This window comes from Trachinotus anak, unplaced genomic scaffold (genome assembly GCF_046630095.1).
Source record: "Trachinotus anak isolate AG129_WGS33_773 ecotype Australia unplaced genomic scaffold, CSIRO_AGI_Tana_v1 ptg000032l, whole genome shotgun sequence".
Lineage (NCBI taxonomy): Eukaryota > Metazoa > Chordata > Actinopteri > Carangiformes > Carangidae > Trachinotus > Trachinotus anak.
In genome coordinates, this window is record NW_027273883.1 from 3,093,674 (window position 1) to 3,104,326 (window position 10,653).

Sequence of the window (10,653 nt, forward strand, 5' to 3'; positions counted from 1 at the left end):
TTCTCACCTGTTTTTCCTGAATGGTTGTATAACTACATTTTTGGCACAATTTACATTAACAATGTATTTCACCTTTGTTTGACATAAAACCTAATAACCCACCTTGGTTGTTAAAGATGCCTGTGCTTTATTCTGATTATCTGTTTAAAGCCATGTCACATGATGGCTGGAGCGCTTACCTTTTTGAAACAGCTCCCTCTTGTTTCTGACACATATTTGCATTGCTGACTGATAGCAAACCATCTGCACAGTCTTTACTTTTGAAGGAAAGTCCAAAATTCTAATAGCTTTTTGTCTAAACATCAGTCAAAAGCCCATTCACATTTATACCAGTGGATTTTTATTTTATTTTATTTTATTCTTTTGAAAAATTTGATGCCAAATGCTAGTTGGTCTCTGAGTCCCTGTGGAAATAATGAAACTGCTGTGTGTAGCGGTGGTTCTCAGGGGCCCCATAGAAGGTTCATCAGCCATTTCCCTGTGACACTTTCTGGTATGACTGGACCTTTGTGTTCTCCATTTATACTGAGTCAACTTTGTCCCAATGTCTCCTTTGTGTGTTTATAGGAATGTGCCGGTTGGTGGGTGTTTTATCTAAAAACGCCATGAAACTGGAGACCTGAATGAGACATGATCAGTCCTTTGTTTAAATATTGTGGTGGAGAGTTTGAATGGTGAAAATCTCATCTTGGACTGAAACTCTGTTACAGTTACGTATCATACATCATATGTCTGGATGTCACTATGTTTCAGTCGACCACAATGAGTGAGCAGCTCTATTGATATAATTCCTTTTGAAGTTGATGAGAAGCATTTATCAAACAGGCTGTTACTGAAACATCTGGTTAGCAAACTGAATGTTCTTACTGGTTACTTCACTGTGTGACATCATTCACCACATTCACAATGCACAACCTGTGCAGTAATGCAGTAAAACAAGTGACATCATCATGAAAATGATGTGCCTCGACATGTCTGAGAGATACCTCTCATCCAGCTGAGTGTGTTCTTCCATTGCACTTATTACCTTTACATTTGAGCCCCACACCCTGACCAGAGGGACTGCTTCTGTGTACTTGTAATTTGCAGGTACTTGAGTAATACAGTAATCTTTTCCTCATCACCAAATGTCTGGAAGCTCATCCTGTCTGTTTACAAGCATTGTTTTTGACTCCAAAACAGCTCGGAGACAAACTGCTGGGCTGGTGATACGAATGCATGATTTTTTTTATATTTCTCATACAATGTTTAACTTGTTTGTTTTTCCCCCTCTCATCCTTTATGACCTTTCATGGCTTCATCCCCTGACTGTAAAAGTTGACCTTGGGCTAGAATTCATGTGATTTCAGTGGTGCCAACTGTCCACTGGTATAATCATTATGTTGTACACACTCACACAAAATACAGTAGCTGCCCAAACAGCTCACTACATGAACAACAACTGAAAATTATGAAAATGTGCATTTAGACATTTTGATGAAAACATGTTTGAAACATATTGAACTTATTAAGTAGAGGTGGAATTTTCTGTCACTAATATATTCTGTTATAATCTGTTGACATGAATCGAGGCTGAGTACAACCACTGTTCTAAAGAAAGGAGGAAAATAGCAACTTTCAATTTCAAGTCTACAGCGACGGAGTCTTTGTTAGCAGAAACATTTTGATACAGATGGATGACAAATTCAAGTAAAAACGTGAACAATGGAACAAAGAAACAGATACAGTAATGTATTTCACATGTACCCACTGAAATACAGTATAGGTGTACATATGCAGTGTCTATACCAAATGTAAGTGTATATGTATGTGAGAAAGGGATCCACTAAAATGTTATGTGCATGTTTATTGCTGTTGTTTCACTGTTGCATTGAAAATTGTGTTTTTATCTTTTTTGTTTAAAAAAAAAAAAACCCACACAAGTTGTTGTCTCATGGTGAATATCCACAGTTTCCACTTGTGGTGACCCTGAGTCATAAGCTGTGACCTTCACTCACCAGATCTCAACACTAATGGACACCCAGAGGAGATTTTGAGGTGACGTATCAGACGCCTCTGTCCACCACCATCATAAAACACCAAATGAGGGAAGGATGAGTGGGGCACTGAACCACTCTAACAAAGGATTGTGGTTGAACAACTTTTTTCTTCACTCTATAAAAAAGTAGGTTACAAGTTACTCAAGAAAATCCTGATGACAGCAGCTGAAACTCATTGGTCAGGACTGCCACACCTCAAAGTGACATCACTGTGAGGTGTGGCGGGTGTGGCCACAGCTGCAACAGATAACAGATCATGAATGACTACATCTTACTAAAGACTATTATCTTTTAACCTAATGAGGTTACTTATTTCTGTCTCTGGGCAGCTCTGTCTTCAGAGCGGTTTTAATAACTAGTCTGTCTACTCAAGTTCTGTGATTCAGGTACCTGAGTCTTTCTTCTACATTTCAAAAGGAAGTGTTGTAGGATAGAGCAGGAACGGATGCAACACTTTCTGCATTTCCCTCAGTGCCTCAGAGACTATTTGGACAACACCAACTAAACTTTCATATATTAAACTTACATCTGTCTGCTAATTACCCATACCATTTAAAAATGATCAAATATGAAATATCAGTCACAAAATGTATCTAAATGGAAAAATTTAGATGTTGCAACTGACCCCAGCCCCGGGGACAGTTGCAACACAGTACAAATACATAAAATTTCACTAATCAACTTTTGCTCTAAGTGTCATCACTCTAGAATGTTTCTGATTGGAGGAATAAAACTTTTTGCAACTGTCTCTTGTTGCAACTGTCCCCAGTTTCGCCTTTTTTTTACTCGACTGTGTTTAATGTTAAGGAAGTACTTATTTTAACCCAAATCACCATCTTAAACCAAACTATGTAGTTTTCATGCCCAAACCTGAACAAGTAATGTTTATTATTGTAGGAGACTCCTATGGACAATATCAGAGAGTTAGGACAATCCTATATGGTCGTTCAGGTTGATTTATCATCACAAGGATTATGAAAAGAGATATGCAATAAATATTTTAAAAACTCAAAAGGTACATAACTAAAAGCAAAAAAACATGGGGACAATGACAGTAAAGAATTTAAAGACACAGGTTCCTGAAGTTTCATGCCCTTGTACTAAAGAGGGAGTTGGCTCAGCTCAGGATGGACCTTATAAAGAAGTTCCGGAGGCGTAAACTGAGGTGATCAGGTATTTATGAACTAATAAATACATAAATGTGTGGGCAGAACGCCCAGAAAGACTTTGTAGATCAGAGTTTAACTATTAGTGAGTCTACATGAATCTAGAAAGGGCCAACTGCAACAATTAAAATGATGCTTACATGTTCATGTACATTCCAAAATCCATCAGGTTAAAAAGTCTAATTATACTTCTGCATCTGCTCATTCTGCAAAAGCACTTTTGATTCATAATTAAGATTTTGTTGATGAAACTTCTTTTACTTCTTTACTTTCCTTCAGTGTATGTTTTAATGCAGAACTTATTAGTAATTTATTACTTTTACTTTAACCTGCATTCATGTTTAAGAAAAGGTAGTAAAGTTAAAGTTGTCTGTCTGCCATTTGGTGCTAGGAAGGTAGCATAGAGTGGATTTATTAGAGCTTTTTTTCTGTGAAAACAATGAGAACAGTTTGACTGAACCATAAAATTTTGGACCTTCGAACCAAAACAATGAGCTTGAAGTCTCTAAAAGGTTATGTAGAACTGAGAGGAACAGCGAAGTTGAGTGACAATTCTCTGAGTTCCTCACTATGAGCAGCCTCTGTCAAATTACACATTCTAATTTGATCCATTGTTAATGTAAACATATTGAGTAGAGCAGCTTTAACACTTGTAAGTCACTTTGGGTAAAAGCATCTGCCAAATGAGTCAATGTCATGTATGTATGTAATTCAAAGGTCTGAAAAACTTCTTCCACCTCTGAAACTGAACCCATCTAAATGGGAAAAGTGCAAATGGCACTAACCGCCCTGCAGTATACCTTTGACCTATCAGGCATGTGCTCAGCCTGCTGTAGCCACACCTACCTCTGACGCCCCTTCTCATCAGCTAACCTTTGCTATTGCCCTGTTTCATCTTATTGGTTTTTAACCTGATATCCAAAATGAATGGATGACATCCCAGCTCCACTCTATAACCGTAAATCTGTAAATCCTGATATTTTTATGGAATTTCACTGTGGTTGAGTGAGCGTGTCCGCCTCACACAGATGACTGTGCGACAATGCATCCTGATTATGACTGTTTGTTGTGCGTTCATTGCCAGACGACAGGATAAGGGCACATATTGAGTTAGACTCACCACAGGGTGTACAGTGCTCCGTGTTTCAGGTTGGGGCCGGTCTGAGTACAGTCAGACATAGTGGAATTTGTCTCATGTGGTTTGTTTGATATTCCCTCAGTGTTAGGAGCCAAGCACGATGAAAAACATGACACATTACAAACCCAAAGTGAAGTCAGTGAAGGACAGGGCTTGTGTTTCCTGTCAACACAAGCTAATACTCCTGCTGTGACCACGGTGCGCACGTAGCACACAAATACACACATACCCACACACAAAGGAGGAGTGAGAGAAGTGGGCAGCACTCGTCATGAGACAAAGACCTTTTGTCTGCTGGTGTTTCTCATTATCTGGTCAACCCCCTCTGGTGGTTGGAAAAAAAAACAAAACAAAAAAAAAAAAACCACACGGTGACGAATTTTACAAGAATTCCATCTTTGCATTTCCTCATTTCACTAAAGGAGGAAGCTGTCAGCCGAGACGTCCGGTTTCTGGTCTGAAGGTCTAAAAGAGAGGAAACAATGACGATGTAAGTCTGTGGGGGGGGGGTGCAGACGGACAAAGACAGATAAGAAATGTGGACATTTGTGATCAATTATTTAAAACAAAGGAGCCTCGGTTGTTGATTATTTGGCTGCATCCCCAGAGACTCTGTAGCTTGAAGACAAGGGGAGAGCCCCACAGACTTCCTGTTACAGTGGGAGAGCCCCGCCTCGTCTCCCTCACCCTCAAATTCAAATTTAAACTTGCTTTGTTGCCATGACCACAATCCATAAGCACAGTATTTCCAAAGAAGGTTGTACGAGGTTTACAATATAAATATAATAATTCAAAATGTAAGAAAATTTATTTTATTGCAGCAGAGGAGGAAGTAATCCAATCCTTTACTTAAATAAAAATGATAATACAACAGTCTAAAAATACTTCACTTCGAAAAGAACTTCTGAAAATTTGACATGAGTAAAAGCACAGATTATCAGTAAAACATACTATTTCCATATCAAAAGAAGAAGTACTCATTATGCAGAATTGCTCTTTTCACATTGTTACATTACATATATATATATATATATATATATATATATTTTAAATATTATTATATTGTTTTTATCACTAGAGCATTTTAATATGGTTGCCAATTTATTATTGATTATATACTGGGTAGATTCATAGTTTGCATATTAACAGTTTGACAGCCTGAAATTTAAAAAAGAGGAGAAGTTGTTAAAGAAGAGTAAAAAAGGAAATACCCAGGTAAAGTACAAGTATTTCAGGATTGTACTATCCTCCACTGTTTTATTGTAAAATACTGTACTGATGTCTGCTCTAGAAAGGTCCACTATAAATAAACTTTTAATTGATATTTTCAATTAACAAATGGTTTACATATCACACATATGACAGTTTTTTTTGTCCTAAACTCTTAGTATTTCACTTTTATTTTGGTAAAAAAAAAATCTACAAGCTGTGGCAGCAAGTATTGCTCTGTTGCCTTACTTCTTGTTGTCCACAGAACTGACACAGTTTTGTGTCTCCTGTGTTGCCATGTTTGTGTTGGCCAGTCATAGTGGCCAGATTGTGGTAACTTCATGTGTCTCTCAGCGTCTGGTTGGTCAGATGTTCAACCATCTTGACTGAAGTTTACTGTCAGTTTTTCTAAGCCTGAAGGCTGATGTACTTTTTTTTCTGGTTTATTACAGCCTATGATATCCTGTGGTTGGCCCAGATAGTGTGAGGGCTGCACTGGACCTCACGCCTGTTACATTTGCTCATCAATCACCTGTCAGTCTCTTTCTTTCTGTCTATTTCATGATATTACTCACTTTTTCTGTCTCAGATCACTAAGCCAGCATGCACCTCCCCCACACTACTGGGTGACTGACTGGAAACACCCACACACACATACACGCACATGCACATGTGCAAACCTCTGTACATATATTTTTGCTTAAAAAAAATCCATTGGTCTAAAAGTTTCATCTGGAAATTTTGAACAGTGATGAGTTTCTTTTGGAATGACTGTGAACCGGAGAAAAAACATTGAGTTAAACTGAAACTGAGTGTAGGAGGTAGCTGACCTTGATGGGGAACAACAAATTTCATCATGATCACAACACTGCTATAAAGCAATGTAGATCTTATTGACTTTATTGACAGCAGATTTGGAGGTTGTGCCTCCCTGGTGGCATTTTGAATACTGAATACTATGCAGGCATTGATCAAACCTGCAGGGCTTTGTTTCAAATTATTGTCAAGGTTTTAATGTTTGTATACATTCCACATATGTAAAGCTGAATGAAATGAACATGATGCACTTGTCATTCGATGTAACGAAGCATGTGACATCTCAGGTTTGAATATTTGACTTTTCTGTCAAACAGATGCAAAAAGATGATATTCACATAAACAGAAGGGGAAATTAACTGTTTACAAGGTCAGGTCATCCAAACAACACACACACACACACACACAAACCTGAAGATGTTGTTTTTATGAGATTTTGTTATGTTTGCCTCTGAAACTTTATGCATCAAATCCAATACAGGAAAACTAAAGGTACTAAAGGTGAGGAAAACCCTTTCTACTGATAATCCCCAGATCTAACTGTCAACAGTTTTATTTCTTGAGCAGAAAATAGTTCTGCCAAACAAATGTCTAGTGTGATGTTTGGGGATTATCCAGAGTAACTGGGACTCTTTTGCTGTTGAGAACCACTGCTCTTCAGGTATTCGTTTTCAGTCTCGTAGATAAAACTGAAACTGTGCCTACTTATAGTGAGAACATACACAAAGGCCATCACATCATTTGTTAACCTCTTGTGTTGTGGAAGCATCTGCATTTGTCATGTTTCTCCACTCATTTGGTTCAGGGTCTCCCTGACAACCCTGCCTCTTTGTGTCCTCGAGTTTTGGGTGAGCTGCCCCTTTAGGAAAATACCCTCACATACAAGAGCTGCAGGTGCAATAGATCATATCAGGACATTACAAAAGGAATGTGCAGACTTGCAAAACCAGAGAAAACGAACACATTAAAAAAGTGTTTACATGACAAAATAAAAGGTACCAGCAGTGTGAGAACTCAGGTGCCTTCCAGTTCACATTCATGTTGGATTATTCAGATTAATGAAAATAAAACTGAATGAATGCTGAACACTCCTGTCTTTGTTGTTTACTGGTATCTGTGCAAACAGTAAAGAACAATACAGAGCAGAGAATGTGGTCAGGTAGCATTTTAAAGTACAGCTGAAATATATGTGAAACATGTTAGGTATCAAAGAGATGAAAGGCATTTTGTGTTGTGTAACAGGGTTTGAGGAGGTTAGCAAACTCAAAACCTTTAGAGAACAGATACTGTTCCTCTTTCAATTTTGCACAATTCCCTCTAATTAATTTATTAACAGACATCTGTCACTATAAAAACAAGCTGAAATTATCTTGTTGAATAGAATCTAGTATCACAGGAAATCAATTAATCATCAGTGCAATAAAGTTTTTAACACAATAGATTTATTCCTCCAATAATGAGCTCACTATTGCTCACTACATGTCTTATTTTTTCTCATTAAACCCTGTAGCTGACTAATAGCCAGTGTGCCAAACACTGGAGGGCACCACACAGTCAAAACACAGTGTTGCCACTTTGAAGCAATGATTTCATAAGAAAGCTGCTCTATGGTAATTGTTAGTGTCTCTCTGCTGCCATCCAGTGGTCATGGAGGAGGACTGGTTTGTGTTGATGTTAACAGATGAGTTCAAAGGCCGTCTGTAAAGATCAGAAAATGTTTACAACTTTTGTGGTTTGAAACTGAAAGATGACGTGTTATGAACAATTTCCTGAAGATTTGAATAAAAGGATATAAACAAACAGCACTTTATTTGCTCAGAGAAAACAGGGGAATTACACTGGAACTTTGGTCAGGTGCAGTACTCAATCACTTTCCCTCCAGGGGGATTCATTATCATGCAGTACTTCTTGGATGACTAACCTGCATGGGAATTACTGTTAAGTAATAATGTGACCAAGCTGTTATTTCCCACCCTGCCTCAAATGAAAAAATTAAAATAAATACAATCATGAAGTGAGGAATGAAAGACTTGAAGATGTTTTGAGAGAGGAAAGTCAGGACAGACTTAAATGAGAAAAGAAAAGAAAAAGAAAGGATTCTTTGAATGCAGGGTTGTTGAGCAAAATTAAATGAAAATAAAAAAAAATGTGAAAGAACTGAGGAGAAGAAACTCAGGAAGCAACAACACACAAAAAAACTGACCACAGAGGAAAAGGTCAATGAATGAGGATCTGAATAGAAACAAAACGAGAGGTGAGACTTCTGAGGGGGAAGGAAGAGGTGGAAAAAAGGAGTGAAAAAGAGAAATGAGTGCATAAAAGAAAAAAACAGATATGTTGATATGTTTGTAAATCCATTACTTAGTCTGGGTTGTATGTACTTTAGAAATGTCTAAACTAATTAACTATTAAATAAGAAGTCACTGTAGCAGTGGGCAAACTGATAGTCCTTAATCCTTTAGTATGAAGGGGGAAATATCCAGTCACGCTAACCTAGTAAGCATTTTGTAGGTTATTTATTCTTTAAGTTGTTGACATTTGTATTTGTGGATTATTTATTAATGTGTCAAGTAAGTTACAATTTCCAAGTTTGCATAATTCGATGTCAGTCACAGTCATTCATAATTTTTTGCATCTTCAGTTTTGTCAGTTGGTTCCGTTCGCTACGCAACGGTTAAAGCTGGCAAATGTTCGTTAAGAGCTCATCTCCACAGAAGAAGTGGTGTGGGTGGTGTAACCTGTTTTCATTTATTGATGCATAAATTGTCACTTGTTAAACAATAACTACGCTTAGTGAGTTTATGCAGATCTGGTGCAACTGGCAGGACTGCAAATCAGCATGCAAGAGGAGGAAATATTCTCAACAGGATTTCAATACAAGGAAGTTATTTTCATTTCAGCTTTGGTCGAGAAATTTACCAAGAACTGAATCAAACTACTACAAAACAAGTGGTGAGTTCTTAGTAACTGTGGTTCCCCCAGTGTCTCCAAGAGAGAGAAATAATTTTACTGATGTAGGAGTGTGCAGAGGAATCGTTTTCAATAATCTGCTGAGAAAGCCGAGATGTTCCAACCTCATAAAGAAGCTGAAACATATTAACATGTAGGTTTGAACAGAATCACTGTGCACTGTCCCCTCCAAAGGTATAGGAATAGCAGGGCCAATTCCTTTGTTTTTGTTGTTCATTGAAGACATTTGTGTTTAAGATGAAAAGATGAATATGACACAAGAGTTCAGAATTTCAGCTTTTATTTCCTGGTATTTACATCTAGATGTGTTAAACCACTTAGAACATAGCACCTTTTGTTTGAACCCACCCATTTTTCAAGTGAGCAAAAATATTGTGACCGACAGGTGTTTCTTGTTGCCCAGGTGCTGCCTGTCAGATTGATAGTTTAAACATTAAATAGCTCTGAATGTCTACTCTTGGTTTTAGCCTTAGGTTTAGAAGACTGCATTTCTTGTTAAAAAGGATAAACCAACATGAAGACGAGAGAGCTGTCTGTGGGAGAAAAACAAGCCATTCTGAAGCTGAGAGAAGAGGGAAAATCGATCAGAGCCATTGGACAAACACTGGACAAAGCCAACACAACAATCTGGAATGTCCTGAAAGAGAAAGAAACTCCTGGTGTACCGAGCAACAGACATCGACAACAACAACAGGTCGCTCACAGAAAACAACAGCAGCTGATGACAGAAACATGAAGCTGTGAGGAAAAACCCCAAAACAGTCAGTTGCATCACCAACAACCTCCACAGTGCAGAGGTGAAGGTATCACAATCCACCTTTCGAAGAAGACATCGAAAGCAGAAAGAAGTCCATACCACAAGATGCAAACCACTCATCAGCAGTAAGAATTGGAAGACCAGAGTGGAATTTGCAAAGAAGTACAGAGATGAGCCGTGAGAGTTCTAGTACAAAGTCTTAATGACTGATGAGACCAAGATTAATCTCTACCAAAGTGATGGAAAGGCTAAAGTGTGGAGAAAGAAAAGATCTGGTTATGATCCAAAGCATACAAGCTCATCTGTGAAGCACGGTGGAGGTGGTGTCATGGCTCGGGCTTGGATGGCTGCTTCTGGAACAGGCTCACTAAAATGTATTGATGATGTAAAAACACTCTGCCAACACAACAAGGGACTTCATCGGGGGGAAAAAAGTGGAAGGTTTTAAATTGGCGAAGTCAATCACTGGATCACCCAATAGAGCATTTCACCTCCTGAAGAGGAGACAGAAATAAACAAGAACTGAAAGAGGCTGCAGTTAAAGGCTGGAAAAGCATC